General features: G+C 47.2%; 1 protein-coding gene across 1 annotated transcript in view; it reads right to left on the bottom strand.

The window, feature by feature from the left end:
• LOC146798682 (transforming growth factor beta-2 proprotein-like) overlaps nt 1–22,825 on the bottom strand; it is a 111,721-nt gene that overhangs the window by 68,871 nt on the left and 20,025 nt on the right. The window lies entirely within an intron of this gene.

Here is a 22,825-nt window from a genome sequence, read left to right as displayed (position 1 = left end):
AGCATCAGCTGGAAAAGGTGAAGTCTCTCTCTCTCTCCCCCTCGATGAGTGCCATTCGACAAACGGAAAACGAGATTCACTCTTGCACATGTGGAGAACATGGGAGATTAATGCCCAATCAAATCTGGAGAAAGACACATCTGAAGAAAACAGGAACAGGAAGAGCAACCAGGAGGTAGTGAGTAATATTAAACATAGTGTGTGTAATATTACTTTATTCGATAAAAATTTTCATCATAAAAGTATACAAACAATAAATCATAACATATATAAATATCACAATACCATGAAATGCAGTTAAAACTCATCAGGCTTATTATACATTAGACATCATAAAATACATACTATCCAATTTTATATATACCTGTAACAACTAACAAAACCCTAAGTACTTCCTTCCTGGCTGCCCTCTAGCCTATGAAGTAAGTAAGGGCTTAAATCTCCTCATACGTGTCTTCCAAACACTCCCAATGAATTTGGCTACGCCACACACCATCGAGGGGGAAGACGTGTCGGTACAAAGGACCCGCAGGGCCATTACGTGGCATCTAAGGCCCAACCCCTTACATAGAGGTTTTAACCATATCCTCCTGGCCACCCTATAGCCTGGGCAGGCAAAGAAGAGGTGCGCCACGGTCTCTATAGGGGCTGCACAGCATGGACAAGACTTAGATAAGCCACTTTGGTTGTTCCACCCAGAAGTAAAATCGTTTACAGGGAGGATCCCAAACCTGACTTTTAAATACAGTGACCTATCCAGGGGTTTCTCAATATAATCAAAGAGCGGTTCGAATAACCTGGACCATTTAAACTCCAAGAATCGCTCGGTAAGAGAACCCCCTGCACCTCTACAAAAGGACTCCTGCTGGACCCAGTCCCAATACAGCTTCTTAATAACTAATTTGGGAGGCGGGGATTGGCTCTTCCAGGAATCACTCAAGCCCAATTGCTCAACCAGCTGCCTCAAATTAGTCAGCCACTTAATCGTATTACCTCTGTCAAGCAAAATGAGTTCATCTAAAGCGGCTGCATAATTTTTGAGCTCCTCAGTCCTTCTCAGTCGAACCCAAAAGAGTAGAGGGCGAAGACGCACTATTTCTTTGAGGGGGCGCCTGCCCATATCTAAACGTAATGGGATTAATGGAGTAGAAACTGGTAAGGCAACCAGATCTCTCAAGAACTTGTTTTCTGAAGTAATTAGCTTTGGTATGTTCTCGAACCCCCAAAGTTCGGAACCATATAGGGCAGTTGGTAATACTTGGCCCTCATAGATTGCGAGAGTTGGTGCCACAGGTTTACTCGTAGACTCCCGCTGCTCTCGCAAGACCACCCCGGCAACTCTTTTAAAATTTAATAGCATTTTGGCCAGATGGTCATTCCAGCTCATCCGGCTATTCACCCTAACACCCAGATAGTCAGAGGAGTCCACCATCTCCAAGGACTCACCATTGAGCATGAGGTTATTCTTAAATCTCTTGGAGGGTGAAAGGGCCTTGAGCTTTGTTTTAGAGGTGTTGATTGTAAGTCCCCTGTCATTACAAAACTCGCTAAAGCGGTGCAAAAGCTTTTGGAGGCATGCTGGGGATTTCGAGATCAGAATGGCATCGTCAGCGAAGAGTAGGGTTGGGGTTTTTTCCCCTGCCAGGGAAGGCGCGTCTGCCGGTTCCTCCCTCAGATGGTCCACCACACCATTCACAAATAGAGAGAACAGGGTCGGCGCCATAACACATCCCTGGCGAACTCCCCTCCTCACGGGCACCCTCTCCGTCAGTTGTCCCTAGGTACCCCATCTGATCCTCGCATAATTCCCCTCGTGGAGCTTCACAATGAAGTCCAAGAGTGGACCCGGGAAGCCCAACTTCTCCAGGATGTCCCACAGCCTTGCCCGAGGGACCAGGTCGAACGCCATCCTGAGATCAATGAAAGCCAGGTAGAGGCTACCATGATTGATTGTCACCGACTTCCAATAGATCGCAAAAAAGCGGAAGACCTGGTCCATCGTGCCCACTTTTTTCCGAAATCTGGCCTGGAAATGAGAAAGAACCTGCTCTTCTTCCATCCATGCACCCACCCGCAAGATGATGACCCTGCCAACCACTTTCTGGATCACATCAATCAGACTGATCGGTCTGTAGTTGGCAGGGTCATCTCTAGCACCCTTTTTAGGTCGAGGACTACCGGTCTGCCGAAGGCAGAACCGGAAGTCGGAAGATTTAATGTTTTCTAGAGTGGCTATTTAGCCCGCCTCTCTTTTAGCTTCTCCTCCATTGGCTGGCTTCCTAAACGGAGGCCAGCCATTGGAGGAGAGAGCCGTCCCTCCAAATAGGCTCCGTCTTTTTCAGATTCGGGGGCGTGTTCCTTGCTGTTCTTTCCACTTTTTAGCCACGCCCTTTTAGAACAGCAGGAACACGCCCCTGAATCCGAAAAAGTTTCGAAGCTTCCATCCGCCATTTTTTCTCTATCGTCTGCCCGTGAGGATCTTCTTGGCTGACCCAACGGGGAGTATGGCGATGTCCAGAGGAAGGAGCTGCACATCGCAATCCGACCCCGATTGGATAAAGGAGGCGCAGCCTACGTAGGCTTTTGCCTGCGCCACGACCAGAGGAGCCCACCGGACCGCTCCTAGCAGCGGAGAACGTGACTCACTGCCTGGTTTCAACATCTTGTGCGGTGAGTGTATCGGGTGCGTATCCTTTGCGGCGCGTTCCCTCACCCCCCTTCCCACCTATCCAGCACGGCGTAGCCTCGGCCAGCACCGCCGGAGCTGCATCACCAGACACTCCGGACAACATAAAGCACCCTCGCATGTTTTGCAACCTCTCCGGGTCGTTGACTGTGCTCAGCCAAGGCTGTGCAGTTTCAGGAAATGTGTGCATCCTGTAATGTGCGCGTGCATCTGACTGTAAACATCGCAGGGTGCATTCGGGACTTCTGTTCCCTGCCAGGCTGATGTGAGCGAGCCGCTTGCTGTGGGGAGCGCGTCCACCGCCGCCGATTTCCGGCGGGAAATAAATAAATAATAACAACCGGCCCCATTACTGCAATTACCATGGGCTGCAAACATCTCAGTGCAGTGTAGGGGAAAAGCAAATATGCCAACAGACCCGATTCTGGCGGGAGAAGCCCGATTTCTGAAGCTGAAAGTGGCGTAATTTTTTATGCCTCCCGTCTGAAATTTCCTCCCATTCAATAGAAATCAAGCAGGGAAATGCATTTCTCAATTACGTTTTTTTTAAAGTTTCTCATTTGCCTCTCCTAAAATGTTGGCATGTGGAAAAGCGCTCCCCGGGTGAGAAGTATGGAAGAGAAAACCAGCTCCTGAAAGCCTGTGGCAATCCTCAAGATGTGCTGGAGGAGAAAACATAGTGGCCAGCGGTACCACCTCTTCGACATCCAGAACTCCATCCACTATTTTATTGGCCTTTCACAATGAAAGTGCCCTTTGACCCCAGATGACATCACTCATTCGACCTGCTATACTACACCGAGCCTCTCACCAGCCTCGTATAAGCTGCTGAGGGTGAATGGCAAACAGTGCCCCCTACAGAAGGCAGACACATTCCTTGAACTCTACTTTCCGTATCCTGAGCTGCCATTATGACCCCGTGACCCCTGGGGCAGCAAGGGCAGACTTGCCAAAGAGCAAGCTAGTGATAACAGCTGCTATTTTAGTATTTTAAAAGTAGCATTGTGGTAGGGTACCCAGTGGCATAACGAAATTTGAGAGGCCCCTCTGAAAAGTACATGGAGCCACTCGCCCCCCAGCTCTGGACCCAGCCAGGAGCTCTCTGGCCAGGGGCCCGCACCACCCGTGCACAGTGCCAGAGGGGACCCCCTGGAGCTTGGCCCCCCACGCCACCGGGGCGTAAAGGTCTACCGTTACGTCACTGAGGGTACCCTGTCCCCCAAACGGAGGGTCCACCTGCTCCATTTAGAATCTTTTGAGGATCATGTTTCAGCCCGCAGTGCCCCTTCTGCCTTCACCAGCCAGGACCTTACACCGGTGGCCCGGCAGACTCGGGGACGCCAGTATATGTACAAGAGACTTTCAACAAACAACCCCATGAGCTCAGTGAGACTGACTACATGACATGTGGGAACTGGCACCGGCGCCACAGCATCTACGAGCACTGTGCTTGCATGGGAAATTGAAGTGCAGCTTTCTGATGCTGTGGAGAAGCTATAACCATACAGGTATTTTGACCACTAGACATTTCCTGCAGGCCAGTGAGCTCTGGCCTAGAGGCCAGCACCTTCCTGAAGACTTTTGAGACATGCATATTCCTGGAGGTGTCTCTTTTACTTCAGTTCCATCTCACAGGACGGATAGTTTCATTTATTTTTCGCTCATCATGAGTGTTTGAGCCTCCTTTTCCCAGGGTGGTGCTGGTGCCAATGAAGCAAAACTGTGGTTGGGATCTACTTGCGGATAGCTCGACTGTACCAAATATAAAGAAACAAACATGATTCTGCCATACTCTACCCATTTTTCTTTTTCACCAATTTTAAAATGTGTCATTTGTTATTTGTAAGAGACCGATAGAGGAATGAGCGCCAGATTGAGTGAGCGCCGGGGTTTTCAAAGGAGCAGCCTGTGCGCGCCGGTGCAGAGTGAGTTGTACCAATATGGAGGCTGGGAGCCGCGGGTCAGATTACGTACATTGCAAGGGTCCAATTTCAAAACGTTCTGGACAATTTTGCAGCGACATTTGCGCCTCTGACCAGGGCTAAAGCGACGTATTCCACATCTCTGTAAATGCAACTTTCGGGTCGAAACCCAAACCAATAAAAGAAATTACAGCGTCAGTGGCAAAACCTCCGCTAAGAGCCCCAGTGCACTCCTGACCTGGAGATGGGTGCACACTGGGAGGCAGGTTCCTTCTACCAGGGCAAACCCTAACTTTGTGCTTCATCCAAGTAATTCTCACTGAGTACTTGTTAAGAATGATTTCCGCTCCAAAGGTGGTCAGCGCTATCACTGGCTCCCTGTGCAACTAGTATAGTTAACTGGATTTAGTGGGCAGGAATCAATCAGTTACAGAGAGCTCTGTGGTACTCTCACACCGTGTGTTTTCTATGCATTGTGGGAATTGTAGTTTTGCTTTCCTTCTGCAGCGCTCGAAGTGCCAGAAAGAAATAAAGGACTGAATGAGATACTCCCACCAACACAAGAGAACTGGAGATCTCCAACTGTATAAACAAGCATTTGCAATGCAATCTGTCTCGCATTTCAGCTACTTTGAGCTATGGCTCCCTCAGTGCTCCTGTGTCCGGCTGCTGCTCTGGTCTCCTCCCCCTGTTCTCGCCGGCTGGCGCTGTTCGCTCTCCTCCCCCTGGCGCTCTCTCCCTCTCCTCGGGCTAAAGATGGTGGTCTTCATGGTGGGCGAAGCTACCCCGTGACGTGACGCGCAGCTCTGATGGATGGGCCTGCTCCGGGAGAATCTGCGGCCTGCCGCTTGGGTGATTTGTCCCCTCGCCCTCTCTCGCCCCAGCGCTGCTGCATACTCTCGGCCTCGCCCTTTTCCTGGGCTCTCCCCCCCCCCCCCCTACGCTCCTGTCTGGGTTAAGTGAGACCCTCGGGGTCCCGGCGTCAATTTATTTTGGAGGATGCCCAGGTGAGTCAGCAACTAAATTCCTGATCTTTAGCAGCAACAATTTAGTTGGTGTTGAGAGCTCCGTAACGGAGCCGATAATAATTATTTAAATAATGCTGTATTAGAAATCGTAGCCGTCTTTCATTGAAGTGTGTGTGTGTGTGTGTGGCTGTGTGTGTGTGTGGGTGGCTCTGTGTGTGGGTGGGTGGCTCTGTGTGTGGGTGGGTGGCTCTCTGTGTGTGGGTGGCTCTCTGTGTGTGTGTGTGTGTGTGTGGGTGGCTCTGTGTGTGTGTGTGGGTGGCTCTGTGTATGGTTGGATCTGTGTGTGTGTGGGGGAGGCTCAATGTGTGTGGGGGAGGCTCAATGTGTGTGGGGGAGGCTCAATGTGTGTGGGGGAGGCTCAATGTGTGTGTGGGTTGCTCTGTGAGGGTGTCTCTGTTAGTGCCTCTGTGTGGCTCAGTATGTGTAAGTCTGTGTATGTCTGTGTGGTTCTGTGTGTGTAGCTGTGCGTGTGTGTGGCTCAGTGTATGTGTAGCTCAAAAAGTGCATAGGTGCCTCTGTGTGTGTATAGATGGCTCAGTATCTTTATGTGGCTAGCTCGGTATATGTGTTAAGTGACTATGTCTCTAGCTAGCTCTGTATGTGTAAGTCAGTGGCTCTGTATGTGGATGTCTGTAGCTCTGAATATTTGTGTGGATAGCTCTCTATCTGTGTCTGGCTGACTCTGTAGGTGTGGCTCTGTATGTATGTCTTGGGGATACACTTTGTATGTGTGTGGCTCTGTGTGGGTGGTTCTGTATGTGTGTGGGGTTGGCTCTCTCACTACGTCACTCTCTCTCCCTAACTCTCTCTCTCACTACCTCACTATCTCTCACTATACTACACTCTCTCTCACTAACTCTCTACCTCACTCTCTAACTCACTACTCAACTCTTTCTCACAGCAACACAATATCACTACCACAGTAACTATCTCTCACTCTAACACACTACTTAAAAACTTGACTCTCTCAATCTCACTGCCTCACTCTCTTTCACTACATCACTATCTATTTCTATCTCACTCACTACCTCACTATATCACAACACACTCTCAAAACTTCACTACATCACTCTCTCACTACCTCGCAAATTCACTCTCTCTTTCTAACTCACTAATTCACTCTCTTTATCTCACTACCTCACTCTTTCTCTATCTCACAACATCACTCACTGTTTCTATCTCACTACGTCAGAAAATACCTCACTCACTCACTCTTTCACTACCTCACTCTCTATCTACCTCACTCTCTCTCACTACCTCACTCTCTATTTCAATACCTCACTCTCTCTATCTCACTACCTCTCTCTCTCTGCTAATACAATAGGTATCACATATGCAAAAAAAAAAATAATGCCAATAGAAATGACAATGCCATTTAGTTAGGGATACAAAAATGCTAAAAAAAATAATGAGCAATACCAATAGCTCTACCTAGAATATTGCCGAGACCATTGCATTGTAAATGCTTGTTGTAAACAGTGATCACCTCAGCTCCCTTCCACGAGTCTGGGACGGGGTATCCCTTAGATATTAAATTCATTATTAGGGCGATGAGTGTAGCCCAGGCTGTGGGTTCTTCCAGGAGAAGATTCCATCTTGGCCAGCAGCCTTCTTCCGAGTCAGATGTCTAATAGCCAATACTACTTCAGAGATCAAGAATGGCTCCTCAAGCGTCGATAGAAGAGGGGCCTGTCTGATTGGATCAGAAGACGAAGATTGAGTTGCATCTAATCCGCCATATAAGATTGAAAAATGGGAATGCCATTGTTGACTAGTAATTTGGTTAGCTAATGGAGGCCTGTTGTGCTGTCTGGCCTTATTAATCAATTCCCAAAACAGCGAAGCGTTCTTCCTTTTGGAAGCACATTTAAGATCCTGCCAGTGTTGTTCTTCCCACTCTCTTTTGGCCCGCACCAGTTCTTTCGCGTACTCCTTCCTAGCTACTCTGACTAAGGATTGATTCTTTTTACGCAGGGCCGCAGTTAATTCCTGCCTTTTAGCCCTGCACTTGGCGGAGTACCAGGGATTACTGGATTTAGGGGGTTTTGTTTTAGAACTCTGAATTAAAAAATGATTGCCAACTTCCTCGATGGCATTTTTATAAATCTGAAGAAAGAGCGACTCCTGGGCATCCCCCGTTTCCGGTGCTAGTTCCGCCAACTCTATAGTCAGCTCTTCTATATGCACCCTGATCTTTGCCAATTTATGTGGGTGGGAGATAACCTTGTCCCATTTCAACCTACGATTGCCATTGTAGAGGACCACCTCATTTGTTAACCTCAATGGGGCTAACTTCAGACCTCCTTTTAGGTTACTCCGCCTTAGCTTCATACATAGGGGGTTATGGTCGCTATCCTGCGAAGGTACCACCACCATATCAACTAGGTCAGGCCACAAAGTGACATCCAATTCAATTCTGGACGGGCCACTAAGCCTATTGAACGTAATCGCTCCATCCCGATCAGAAAGTGATCTACCATTTAGTGCTCTTAAATTAAAATCCACAGCAAGGGCATTAATCTGTAATGCCCTTGCTGTCCATTTTTTGATCGGGGGTAATGACAAGGCAGGGATAGACCAGCTAGAATCCTCCTCCTCTGTACCCAGGGGATCGTCCCCACTTAGGGGTTCAAAAGTGCAATTGAAGTCTCCACCCACAAGAATTTTGGAAGTTGGGGGGCAATTAGCTAATGCCTGTTCTAAAAGCGTAAAAGTACATGACATTTTGTCTCCCGGGGTCCCTCTAGTGTAGATGTTAAATAACTCAATCCTGCTATCCTTCCTATGGCCTGCAAATGAAAGGTGTTGAATGTCCCTACTTGCTGAATCATGGGTTGAAACATTCCAGTTTAATTCTATTTTTACCCATACGTGTAATCCACCAGCAGGTCTACCCTTTCCACAGCTATAAGCGGGTAACCAGAAGGTTGCATATCCAGATTTATGTACTGGGGACAGGCTCCATGTTTCTTGGAACATACATACATCAAACTTTTCAATGAAGTTGTTCCATTCTGGGAGAGCCAACTTTTTTTTCAAGCCGGCTACATTCCATCATACCAGATGAATAACCTCTTTGCCGCTGGAGGGCAGAGCAAAAATAACTCCCTTGTTACCACCCAGTTCCCATGGGTTAGAGTCAATGGAAAATTCAAGCTGATCTGTAGGAGTTAAGGGGTCTACTAGCATCCAAACTATTAGGATCCGGTAGAGCTGTGTCCCTGGTGGGAAGTTCGCTGACCTCACCGGGAACCTCTAATTCATTCCCCACTGGGCTGACAACACCTATGTTGCCCCGAGGACCCAACCTGGACTGTAAACTTCAATCACATTCATCCATACCAGCGAACACATCGAACCTATTCACTAACTCCAAGGGCGTAAAAGGTCTTGAATGCTCCATTCTCCAGTTGCTATTCCTATTAGGTCTAGGAGGAATCATGTTCCAGCCTTGGGGATCAAATAGCAAGTTCCTATTAAATGATACTATAGGAATAACTGGGTGAGCTATAGCCTTGTCCCTGGCATGAATTGGAAGGAACACCAGGGATCTGGGATAAAAATAAGTCAAGGCTCGAGGGCTAATACAGCTGTTACCATTACCTAAGGGCCAGTTCAGTATATAATCAACAGCACCTGGATCTCTAAAATTAATCACAACTATATCTCCCTCGACATCTTTACTTCTACCTCCAAGCCAAGGAAGACGATCGTGATCGCGATGACTTTCGTGTTTTTTTGGAAAGCATTGGCCGTGCGCGCACACAACTCCCGCTTCTCCCACCGTGCGCGCGGCCAATGCTTGTTTTTCCTTAACTTTGGGTATAATCACTGCACCTGCGCTTTACTTTTAACATTAAAAGTAAAGCGCGGGTGCCGCGATTATACCAAAAGTAAAGAAATAGAAAAAATATATATTTCTTTACTTTTGGTATAATCGCGGCACCCACGCTTTACTTTTAATGTTAAAAGTAAAGCGCGGGTGCCGCGGCTGCCTGGCGAGCACTTGTTCTTTTTAAAACTGTATCCCAGGATGGCAGAAATAGCAAAGGCATTCAGAAAAGGCTCAGCATGCTTTCGTGGACGTTCGAGGACGGGCAGAGAAGGAAAAGGACTCTGTCTCTTCCTTACTGCCCAGCGAAGACACGGACAATGTCCTCTTCTTTTCTGTGCTGGCAGCTGCCCCCCCCCCCCCCCCCCACCCTCTTCCTATTATTCCATCTCTTTCTGTCTTGCTCCTCACTTACTGAAAACCGTGACTTGGAAGAAACCGTTCACAACATCTCTTTCCTTCTTTCATTTAGTTGCTTCCCTGTAAGATGGATCCAAAAAAGAAAAAAACACCTGTTATTGTATTTTATAGCGCGCACAGCTACTCCTAGGAGTGTCCCTGCGCAAGCTTTGAGGTCAGCAGAGCAAAAGGGAATTAAAACAGAAGAGTTTTGAGCTGCTTCTTGAAATGATTAGAATCTTGAATAGCACGCATAGAAAGAGGCAGCGCATGCCACAGAGTGGCTGCCCTAAAGGCAAGAGATCTACCCCCATACGTTGAAGACGTACGCATGAGATAGACACAAGAAGCTGAGATGACGATCTCAGAAGCCTGGTAGGCAGGTAAAAAGAAAAACGCCTTCTAAGATAGAGAGGACCTCCATCATATAAAGCACGATGTGCAAGGACCAGAGCCTTAAATTCGACACGTTTCCTGACAGGAAGCCAATGCAGCAAGCGCAGAAAATGTGCAATACAATTTCTAATAGGAATGTTCAACACCAGCCGGGCTGCCGCATTCTGAACTACCTGCAATTGTTTTAGCAAATAGTCAGGAAGACGATCCATTGGCATAATCGAGACGAGAGAGGATCAGGGCTACAGCTACCACCATCACAAAAGGGAGCCTGAGAAATAAAATCATCAGGAGCCCTGCGTTTCATTTTCTCAATAGAGCGACGACGCTCTGTCCTGCGCTCAGCCATTGACATATCCCTCTCATCATCCGTTTGAACCCTCTTAAAATAAGTATCTAGAGGGCCATTTAACACACTCCCCATCTTTTCCCCAATCACTTTATCTAACATCAGAGTCATAGCTACGGTAATGTCCCAGGATACGGGTGCAGACAGGGCGTAAGGCAAATGTTAATAACCGAGCCCTGCCCGGCCTCGTTCGGCCTCGTTCGGGCCTTAGAGGGCCCGCCCTTTGCCCGGGCTTAGCCCCGGTCTGAGCCCCGCTCGCGTCCCACTACCGCGCGGGTTAGCTACCAAATATAGGAATCAGGGGGAGGGGTCGGGAAGAGGCACCAGCTGCGGACAATGATGAGGAAAACGCAAGTCCCGCTGGTCCTCGCAGTCCCGCAACAGATGAACAGGCAAAGTTAAAAGCACTCGCCCCTTTCGTTCCCCAGGTCACATTCCTCCAGGCAGTACACGATGAATCCGGCAGGTCAGCAAATGTCGAGCCTCCGAGCGGCACCCGCGAAGCATATCAGTTGATTAAAAGGGGAACACTTGGTCACCTCACGAGGAAAAGGAGAACACGGACGCTACTCTATAAAAAGAAGATGCAAAACTGCAAATCATATTGAAGATTAAAAAAAAGCACATTTGGAAAGGGGGAAGAAAATATGTAATAATACCTGGAGAATGTGGAACTAATGTACCCAACCAAGTCTAGAGAAAGAGGAAAAATAGAAAATCACCTTGGAGACCAATGTTAAGAGACACCCAAGCACATGCTGAGGAAGCATGAGATCGATACCTTGGTACATTAAGAGGAAAACAAGCACCCGATCACATCTAGTAATAGAGGAAGAAACCCTAGAATTGCACCTGCATAATCAGGAAGATAAGGATCTAAATATATCTGAACAAAAAAGGACACAATCAAATCTGGAAAACAAGCATTGGCAAAGTAAATAGGCCTTGCCCTTGAGACCTATTGGCTTTATCAGCACCTTTTGTTCATGCTGTACAGCATGCGCACAAATATAAAAAGTGCAATGACATTACCGTTAAGGCTGTGTCATGACGTGTGCATAGGCATGCATCATGACACATGCGCAAGATGCAGGCACTTTTTTTTTTACTGATCCAAGATGGATCAGTAAAAAATAAATAATAAGTCACAGGAAAGTGCAATAAAAATACATATTTTTGCGCATAATAAAAGTACAAATAAAAAAATAGGACTCTGTGAGTAGGGCAATGGAGGAGATGGTGGGTGGAGAGGAAAACGAGCACACGGAGGAGAGCATCAGGGACCGGTGAACAAAGATCACAAGCAAGAAAGAGCAAAGCAGACCATGGGGTGTAGGCATACAAAAAACAACACGGAGCGCTGAGGTGGGAGAGGAGCACACGTGTGAGACATCTGAAAAACACATGCACTGTCATAGAGTGCTAAAGTAAAAAGATGAAAGTAGTTCTCTAAAAGCGAGCAGTGGAAGGACACAATAAAAAAGCTATGCTCCATGGCTGGGACACCAACAAAAAGGCCGTCAGCTATCGAATAAGAAGAAAGCAAATGACAAAGCCGAGCAATAGTAAGCAATGGGCGGGCTTTAATCCCACTGTAAGAGTTTGGTAAGTTGACAACAGGTCTTTCTCAACAGAAATCTGCTCTAACTAAACAGAGGGGAATGCCCCATTCAAATAGCAAATAGATAAAAAGCAACTAAGTATACATTAAGACAAGCATTGGCATAGCCAATAGGTCTCGCTTCTGGGACCTTATAAGTATTTAGTTATGCAGCACAATATCCTTGGTGCGACAACATCAACCGTTGCATGGCTAAACACTTATAAGGTCCCAAAGGCGAGACCTATTGGCTATGCCAATGCTTGTTAACCTCTCTGGATTTCCCTTCTCTTTTTGAAACGCAGGAGCAGCAATGTTGTCGTGATGTCACCAGGGCTTTAAGTGGAAGCTTTTACAATTTTATATACATTAAGCCATAGTGGCTGCTTATTTATCATATGCAACTAAGAACCATTGACAAAGCTAATAGTTCTGGCTTGTTGCAGGCATGATATTACTTGTATCATATCTGGATGCAATGACAAAAACAGCAAAATACAAATCGGGCAGCACACTATGCTAAGCACAGTTTTCTACCTTATGTGTTTTTAAGCCACGCCCTTGATTACATCGGCCACGCCCCTTTGAGAGACAACCCAGTTCACTTAAAACTCTGCTTATGGTCAAGAAGACCCTGAATAAAAACAACTGTCAACGAACAAACTTCTTGATTCATCTTTGTTGTTTGTGATTGAAGTAGCAATGTGCGGTTACACATGCTTTTTTCAAGTTGCCTCTCAAACTTTATGTGTACAAATAGAATTAGGACTGGGCTACTTCGGTGGCTAGCCATTTGAGGAGAGCAATCAGCTACCCTTTGAATAATATAGTGAAAACACACGTAGTGGTGCGGCAGACAGGTCCCCTTGCGGCCGATATTTCTTCGGTCTCTTCCTTAAAACAGTTTTAGTTCCTTTGGATCGGCAGAAGCTTTGACAACGTTTATAAACTCATAAATCGTGCCAACAGAGCATTATTGTGCTGCTTTATGGCAAGCCAAAACGGACACTAGAAAAAACTCTGATCCCTCTCTCAAGTAGGAACATTATTAACAAAAGTGTGTGTGACATTTTTATTGCTACCTGAAGACTGGATACACAAGGAACTCGCCATCGGTCGTTTTCAATTGTAAGCGATTGCTAAACACAGTGCTCTCCTGAGGTTAGAGCCCCCTCCCAAGGTCGGCGACCTCCTACCTAGGTCAGCACCCAGTGCAGCCTTAATCCAGCCCTGCACCCACATATACAAACACACACATACTGTGATCCAGTATATCACAGGGTATGTGAATCATCTGTCTACAATCAGCTTTGGAAATTGAATTCTAGATTTTCATGTTGGTGATGTTACATACGAGGTGTTTTGAACATTAAACATTCCTCTGTCAGGTACCAAGCTGCAGTAAAATGAGGGAAGCTGAACTGTCATTAGAAATGTATTTCAGGCTTAACGTCTGCAACACGTGGGCTCTCATGTATTGCAGGTCTCAGTTTTACTTCAAATGGTCTATTGCTGCAAACAGGGCATGACAACTTGAAAAAGATGGAGCCCCAACTGCACAGCAACTATTCAATGCCACTTTAAAACATAACCCACAGTCAAGAGACTTTCAGTCACACCAACCCACAGTCATACATTAAACTATATTCGATTTACGTCCTTCCCATAAATAAATATCTTGTGCACTATTTATACTTTTTAACCAAATAGCGGTTTTAATTGAGTGTGCCACCTGTCTGTTATGTTTTCGTAGTGCATATGCCGGAATCCAAATATGAAATCCCACCTGGTTCTCGTAAGTAAAACAAGCAGGCAGTATGAAATAAAAACACCCCAAAGGAAGATTTCATTTAAAAGGAGAGAAAAAAAAGACGCAAGAAGAGCACGACCTGCGACTGAGCTCAAATGGCGCGGCATATCACTCACTGTCTCTGCCAATAATGCTGTGCAAAGAAAGATGAGAAAGCAAAAGTAGCGCTTCACTGCAAAGTCTGTAAAGTGAGGCTGAGGTGTTTGGATGTGAATAAAACCAATTTGGCCACTTTGCAACCACTCTGTTTTGCTTTATTTAGTAATGCATTTATTTTTCATATTTAAAACCTTTTACTTCTCTCCATCCCGAGGCCGCACTTTGGAATAGAAAAATGTCAGAAAAAGGGCATTTCCTGCAGGTTGTCAACAAACAGCTTACCGATTTTGTTGAGAACTCTAGGCTACTCCATCCTGCACAATCTGGATTTAGAGCCACTTACAGTACGGAGTCTGCCTTAGTTGAGGTTTCAGAAGCTATTCGTGAGTGTTTGGATTCGGGGGGGAGTGCAGCCCTTATTTTGATGGATCTGTCGGCTGCATTCGACACTGTTCCTCATGCTCTGTTGTTGGCTCAGCTAGCTGATATCGGTTTTGGTTTCATTTCTCAGTAGCGCCTCTGAGGGTGGCATGGTCATGCCTCAGTGACATAGCGCCTAGAAGTTCTGCACGGAGTTGATTTATCCGTGGAATCAACGAAGCCTTTACACTCAACTGGAGCAACAACACGGGTACGTTTACACTTATTATTCTAATGAATTAAACCTAAGACTCTTTGAAAAATTGCCTTTTCAAAAGAACCCTCTGAATACGAAAGGTGAGGTGCCGCTCGCTGAACCTGCCACGGATTGAGGAATACCTTGGAGCCGGTCTGTGTCCTGTTGCTGGTCTGGAGGGGAAGTCGCGCTGCCTGCGGAGAGGCCGCTGCGGAGCTTGAGAGGCCGGGACTGCGAGGACCAGGGTGCTCTCTGACAACCTTACTCGGCACACCTGGTGACTCTTCCCGGCCCCGCCCCTATTGCCTACATCACTCCTCGCGGCCCCCGCTTCGCGGGTGCCGCTCGCTGAACCTGCCACGGATTGAGGAATACCTTGGAGCCGGTCTGTGTCCTGTTGCTGGTCTGGAGGGGAAGTCGCGCTGCCTGCGGAGAGGCCGCTGCGGAGCTTGAGAGGCCGGGACTGCGAGGACCAGGGTGCTCTCTGACAACCTTACTCGGCACACCTGGTGACTCTTCCCGGCCCCGCCCCTTCATTGACCCCTCCCCCTAGTATAAGCCTATCGCCCGAACGCGCCAGCGGAACGCGCCCGGAGCGAAGACCGGGCAAAGAGCGGGCCGTTTGAGGCCGTTCGAGTACGGGCAAGGGAGGGCGTGGGGCACCTCAGCCTGTCTGCAATCCACCGCATACCAGGTGCTGTCGCTGACATTATGACCACGAGAGAAACCAGGAGCAAGAGTGCTATGGCGACGGGAAGGCCAACAGGTACATTGGATACGTACTTTGCTAAAGCTGGGTCCCTTCTCGTGGATGAGATTTCCATTCTTGAAAGACGCATCTCCCAAGAAATAGACTGGGTGAGGAGATCCTCCCTGGGACCCATCGCACATGTTGCCACCCCCGCCAAGCCACCAAATCCCATAACACCTCCGGCAGGGGGGGTAGTTGGGCTGTCTGCTATTCCAGACCTATCTGTTACTAACTGCTCCATTACCTCCTCTATTGATTGTGATAATTCTGAGCATGCAGAGCTTAGTATCCTACCTCTTCCAAACTGTAAGGGCCCCACAGTACACACCACTGTTGAGGTAGCTGTCACTGAGCAGACCACAAGCAATACCAAGGCCCTGACCCAGCCCACACAGCGGGAGAAGGAGGGAGCAATCCCGAAAATGGATAAAAGGGCCTACAAAACCAGGGGGGGAAATTCTAAAGCTACTAAAGCCAACTCTAGAGCTAGGGGAACTAAACAGGACATAGCTAGCAAAGGGCCGGTCTCATCCCGCAAACACGAAGCCCTGCACCAACACACCCCGGCAAAAAATCCTCCTAGCCAACAAAATGCTGCCGGGATGTATGATAGTATGTTCTCTGATTTACGCACTCTATTGAGGGAATTGCTTAATCCCCTAGAAGACCGTCTGGCCAACATTGAAATCTGCCTAATAGATTTGCGTAGGGGATTACTAGGTTTAGTCACAGACCAAAGAGCAGGTATGCACGCAGTAGGTGGGCACTCCATAGGGGCGCCTAATTTACCTAATTCACTTTCAAATTCCATCATCTCGGCCCCTGTACCCCCGACAGTCACCCCATTGGAAAATGTGCAGCCAGCTTCTTTGTCAAAATCCGCCCCCGCACTACCCTGCAACCACCAACCCGTCACAGGATTTACCAGTAGGCTGAATTCATCTGGTACGGCCTCTGGTCCTAATCAGGTAAAATTATTAAATGACGCAAGGAACCCTACAGACAGGCAAGATAGCCAACAAGATTGGCGCAAAGTGGTAAATCTGCCTCCCGAGGCTGCTGCCTATTCTGTTGTCTTGAAGGGAGTACCCCCGTTCGAGGGAACCGTGGTGGAACCCTATGATTCTTTACATAACAAGGTCACTAGCTGGCTTAACACTCACAGGCCACTACCTCCTAATACTAAGGGAGAAATTCTCATGGTTAGAAGAGTCCCATGGATCGGCCACACCGATAAGAAATGTGTTGGTGACTGCATAATTGTAAATTTTAGGAACCCCAAAATTGTGTCCTATATTTGCAATTGGACCGGGAACAAAGGGTCTACATCTATTGAAGTGGTCCACCTGTCACATTTTTATCCCAATACCTTTAAGCCAATTTTGAACAATGACAATGGTTGGACCCGGGTTGGACCTGCTGCTGATGGCCGCAGAGTCAGGCCCACCCGTAATGTTCCAAGCACAAACTTTGGTATCCCTTTCCATCCCAACAGTTACAGCTGTCTTGAACAGATAGATTGACTTTTTAAGGGTCAGGGGCATGGCGCATGCGAAATAGCCATCGCCACTCAAGAATATGCTGCCCCCCGAGGGGAGAACTTGTCATCTATTAACCCCCACGGTGAAGAATATGAATCATCTAAAACCAAAACCATCTTGGGCGGTATTAATAACAAGCTAAAATTGTCAGTCCCAACACATCATAAAGCAGACCCGATGGAACCATCTACTGTTGAAATACTCCGGCCCAGTCTTACGATTGCACCATTGGATGCTGCCCCGCTTAAAAGTGGTGGAAGTGACCCTGACCCGCTTGACGTCTCCTTAAAGGTTCTTTCTTGGAATGTCGCTGGCATTGCCAATAAACTTGACACGAGCGACTGGGACTCCCTGATAGCTAACAGCGACATCTGCCTCTTTCAAGAGACATGGGCAAGGGAACCATTATCTAGAGTGGGGTATGCTGTGTTCGAAATAAACGCGATCTGGTCAGGCAGAGGGAGGCCCTCCGGAGGATTGGCGATCTGGGTAGCTAGCCACATTGGGTGTAATGCGGAGAGTTTACCGACGCATTCGCAGGACATCCAGTGTGTTCTGCTCAGGTGGCCTAATGCTTCGAGTTTAGCAATAATCAATGTATACTCCCGTCCCACTAAGCTGGCCATGGAATCTCCCACACTTGACGATCTTACTTGCTTTCTGGCCAGCCTCCCTAATGACTTTAAGATAGTCTTGGGAGGCGACCTGAATTGCCACTTTGAGCCCTTAGAAGGCCTCAAGGAAGGAGCCCTCGTAGTGGAAGATGACCTCTGGGGCGTACCGCGTTGCCAATCCCCATATGTTAAAATCTGGACTCCCTTAGTAGTACAAATTCTGTCCTTAACGCTAAATTTTTCTCTAAGGGCATGCAATGGCCGCAGTACCTCAGATACTCCCTCTGCATGTACTTTTAACAGGGTGAACCAAGAATCTAGGTTAGATTATATTTTTGTAGACATTAGTCTCTGGCCTATGGTTCAGGATTTCAGAGTAATATCAAGAACGGACAGTGATCATAATGCACTTGTAATGTATATGGCGCACCCTAAAGGTGCTGATCGATCACTTGCCGCTGAGCCCAGTAAAGATCCCGGGAACTTGACAATTAGTTCCAATAGACGTAGGATCAAATGGGGGAAACTGGCGAGCTCTGAAGAGTCCCTAAGTAAAATTTTTCGGTTAGCACTCCCGAAGCTAATAGAAACGGACAATCTAATTTCACAGCCAAGAAACTTGGAATTCAATAAGAAACTAGCCCACATACATGAAGAATTGGTGGCCCTTCTAGGTGAGGTCTTTTACCCAGTGTTACCCCCAAGGAAAAATACAACTCGAACTCCAACCTGGTATAATGCATCTTGTAAAAAGGCTAAGTCCGAACTCCTGAAGTGTGTTAAAAAAGGATCGGACAAGAGCAAACTTGTTGAGCTTAGACGAACCTACAAGAAAACCATGGCAGTGGCTCGAGCCGACTGGGATTGGAATAAATGGCAGGATTTAACATCAGCACTGGAAGCGAAAGATCTGAGGAAATTTTGGTCCCTGGTGAATACCGGTATGCCAGACCCCAAAGCTGCAATAGAGCCAAATATTGCAGCATCCGTTTGGGAGGCCCATTTTGGCCAATTATACCAGGAACCACCTCAAATTGATGGTGGGAGGGACATGGTTTCTACTGTTGCTCCTGCCACAGCACCAGCCCTGGAATTTACTCTTCCCGAGGTGGTCAATGTTATTCTAGCCCTTTCGATGGGGAAGGCCCCTGGTCTTGACAGGTTGCCTGGCGATCTTTTTCGTTCATATGCAGACATATGGGGTCCCTATCTTCTTACACTCTTTAACGCTATTCTGGGTGGGATGGAGATTCCTTGTACTTGGCTGGGGGCTGAGATAGTGCCCATTTTTAAAAAGGGTTCTCCTCTACTCCCAGCCAACTACAGGCCAATAAGTCTCATAGATGTCCCCCAGAAAATTTACTCGCGCCTACTCCTAAACCATCTTATGGAGTGGATGGAGGAAAATAAAATTCTCAGCCCCTTACAAGCTGGCTTCCGGAAAAACACGTCCACCATGGACCAGATCTTCCGCCTCGTACTCCTATATTGGAAAACTGTGATCATTGAGAGGGGAAGGCTGTTCATGGTGTTCGTGGACTTGAGGTCAGCTTTCGACCTGGTCCCCAGGAAGAAACTATGGGAGACACTAACGGGGCTGGGAGTTCCACCCCATCTATTAAATGCCATCATTAGGCTCCATGAAAACAATTTTGCACAGGTCAGGTATGGAAGGACGGGTGCGCTGACATCTAAATTCCCAGTTCATAGAGGGGTCAGACAGGGTTGTGTCCTTGCCCCGACCCTGTTCTGCCTCTATGTTAACACTGTAATTGCATATCTTGACAATGTTCATGATAATGACGCTCCGTCTCTGGCCGGCAGGAGGGTACCGGCCATTATGTTCGCGGATGATACCCTCCTGCTGTCCAAATCCCCGATGGGGATTCAACGGATTTTAGATGGTTTTGGCCTTTTCTGTAGCCAACATGGCCTGGAAATAAACACAGGGAAGACCAAATTTATGATATTCAACCCCTCAGCCAAAACTAGACCAAACCCATCCCTGAGTTCAGTTACACTTGAGAGAGTAAAAACCTTTCAGTACCTAGGGGTAACGCTGCATGAGAACCTATCATGGGAACCTCATGTAGCAATCAGTCGCATGAAACTTGCACAACTGTCCGGGGGAATTCTGAAGGTAGCAAATTCCTCCACCTACAAACCAACTAGCCCGGCAGTTGTAATGTACAAGTCGCAAGCCAAAGCAGGCGCATCCTACGGTGGAGAACTCTGGGGATACACGGCGGGCACAGGAATCATTAATGTAGAAAACAATTTTTCAAGGCGTCTCCTGGCCCTCCCCCGAGGCACACCCCTTCTTCCCCTAAGAATGGATATGGGTCTACCCTCTATAAAAGAGGACCTGGAACTTATGCCATTAAGGTTCTGGCATAGGCTCTGGTCTACTGCTGAGCTTGTACACTATAGGCAAGAGCTTGTACATGTTATGAATCTGAACTCCTGCGATAAAATTACCTGGCTAGCCTTGATAAAGAAAGAACTCTATCGGCTGGGACTCCCCGAATTATGGGAATCGCCCGAGCAAGGCTGCCTTGGGGTCTCCCGCAAACGCCTTGTGGGTATATATAGGGAGCAACGTTATGCCTCCCTGGTCTCTGCTTCTAACAAAGGGTCCTTGACTGATCGATTTTTGACTTTCAAGGACCACTACCAGTTTGAGGGATTTATGGATATTATTTTTCCCATCCTATCCAGAAAATTGTTCATACAATGGAGGCTAGGGACTCTCCCTATTAAAATTTTTACCCACAACTGGACAAAAAAGAATGATAAAATTTGCCCAGGCTGCTGCAATCATGATGAGGAAGAAACCCACATTGTGTTCTTTTGCCCAGCTTACAATAGACCAAGAAGATACTGGCTAGTCCCGCTATGCAGAAATCTGGGCATTAGGAGTCATCTGCAGGTGTACAGAATACTGAAAACGAACACTGATCCGCACATAGTCTTTGCAGTTGCAAAATTTTTAACGGCTATGTGGCATATAAGGTCTAATATAAACAAGAACTGTGCTGTCTAATGAATTCCACTGTATAGATGTCCGTAATATTTGTATATTGATTTTATTGGTTTTATTATGCTCGTATTTTTACTGATTGTTTTAAATGTATTGTGTGATTCTATCTTTTATGGCCTAATCGGCCGAAATAAAGAAAATTTGGATTGGATTGGATATCGGTATCACGGGTCATGCCTGGAAGTGGCTGGAATCTTTTCTCACACGGCGGTCACAACAGGTCTGGCTCCCGCCTTTCTTGTCTCCTTCTCAGCCTGTTACCACGGGAGTTCCTCAGGGGTCCTCGTTGAGCCCCCTGCTTTTTAATATATATGTTACTCCTTTGGTTCAATTGGCAGAGGAATTTGGTGCCAAGGTCGTTGCATATGCCGACGACACTCAGCTCCTGTTTAAGTGGGGCAAATCTGAATTTTCCACCTCCAGAGTGCAGGGGTGTCTGACAGCCGTTTTTGAATGGCTGTCTGCCGCTCAACTGAAATGTAATGAGGATAAGACGGAAATCCTCCTCTACGGTAAATTTCCTCCTCATTTCAGGGATTCTCTCTGGCCCTTTGCCTATCCATCACCCTTTTGTACGGGCCTCCCAGTTAAAAACTTGGGGGTCTGGTTTGACGAGCAGTTGTCTTTTTTGACCCAGATTAAAAAACTCACAGGTTGTTGCTTCGGTATACTAAGGTCTCTTAGGAAGTTCTTACCATTGTTACCGAGACCAGCTAAGGAAACAGTGGTCCGGGCCCTGATCCTCTCTCATCTCGATTATGCCAATGGATTATATATTGGTCTTCCTGACTATTTGCTAAAAAAATTGTAGGTAGTTCAGAATGCGGCAGCCCGGCTGGTGTTGAACATTCCTATTAGAAATTGTATTGCACATTTTCTGCGCTTGCTGCATTGGCTTCCTGTCAGGAAACGTGTCGAATTTAAGGCTCTGGTCCTTGCGCATCGTGCTTTATATGATGGAGGTCCTCTCTATCTTAGAAGGCGTTTTTCTTTTTACCTGCCTACCAGGCTTCTGAGATCGTCATCTCAGCGTCTTGCGTCTATCCCATGCGTACGTCTTCAACGTATGGGTGGTAGATCTCTTGCCTTTAGGGCAGCCACTCTGTGGAATGCGCTGCCTCTTTCTATGCGTGATATTCAAGATTCTAATCATTTCAAGAAACAGCTCAAAACTCTTCTGTTTTAATTCCCTTTTGCTCTGCTGACCTCAAAGCTCGCGCCAGGACACTCCTAGGAGTAGCTGTGGGTGCTATAAAATACAATAACAGGTGTTTTTTCTTTTTTGGATCCATTTTACAGGGAAGCAACTAAATGAAAGAAGGAAAGAGAGGTTGTGAACGGTTTCTTCCAAGTCACGGTTTTCAGTAAGTGAGGAGCAAGACAGAAAGAGATGGAATAATAGGAAGAGGGTGGGGGGGGGGGCAGCGGCCAGCACAGAAAAAAAGAGGACATTGTCCGTGTCTTCGCTGGGCAATAAGGAAGAGACAGAGTCCTTTTCCTTCTCTGCCCGTCCTCGAACGTCCACGAAAGCATGCTGAGCCTTTTCTGAATGCCTTTGCTATTTCTGCCATCCTGGGATACAGTTTTAAAAAGAACAAGTGCTCGCCAGGCAGCCGCGACACCCGCGCTTTACTTTTAACATTAAAGTAAAGCGTGAGTGCCGCGATTATACCAAAAGTAAAGAAATATATATTTTTTCTATTTCTTTACTTTTGGTATAATCGCGGCACCCGCGCTTTACTTTTAATGTTAAAAGTAAAGCGCAGGTGCAGTGATTATACCCAAAGTTAAGGAAAAACAAGCATTGGCCGCACACACGGTGGGAGAAGCGGGAGTTGTGTGCGCGCACGGCCAATGCTTTCCCAAAAAACACGAAAGTCATCGCGATCACGATCGCTGTGAAAGCGAAAGTCATCGCGATGATGCTCTAAAGGCGTTCCTGAGTGCTGCTGGCTGGCCTAGCGCATGGCGGCTGCGCGAGTGCACACTCACGTGCACGCAAGCTCTAGGCCAGCCAGCAGCACTTAAAAAAGTCACATACAAAATGTCTCTCCGAGCCAGCGCATGCGCTGGGCTCAGCGAGACCTAAAAAAGGAAACATGAACAATAACACCTACTCAGAACTGGAGCTTAATGGAGATA

The sequence above is a fragment of the Triturus cristatus genome, chromosome 9, assembly GCF_964204655.1.
Source record: "Triturus cristatus chromosome 9, aTriCri1.1, whole genome shotgun sequence".
Lineage (NCBI taxonomy): Eukaryota > Metazoa > Chordata > Amphibia > Caudata > Salamandridae > Triturus > Triturus cristatus.
The sequence above is the reverse complement of the archived record's forward strand: the minus strand, read 5'-3'. Positions and strand labels throughout refer to the sequence as shown.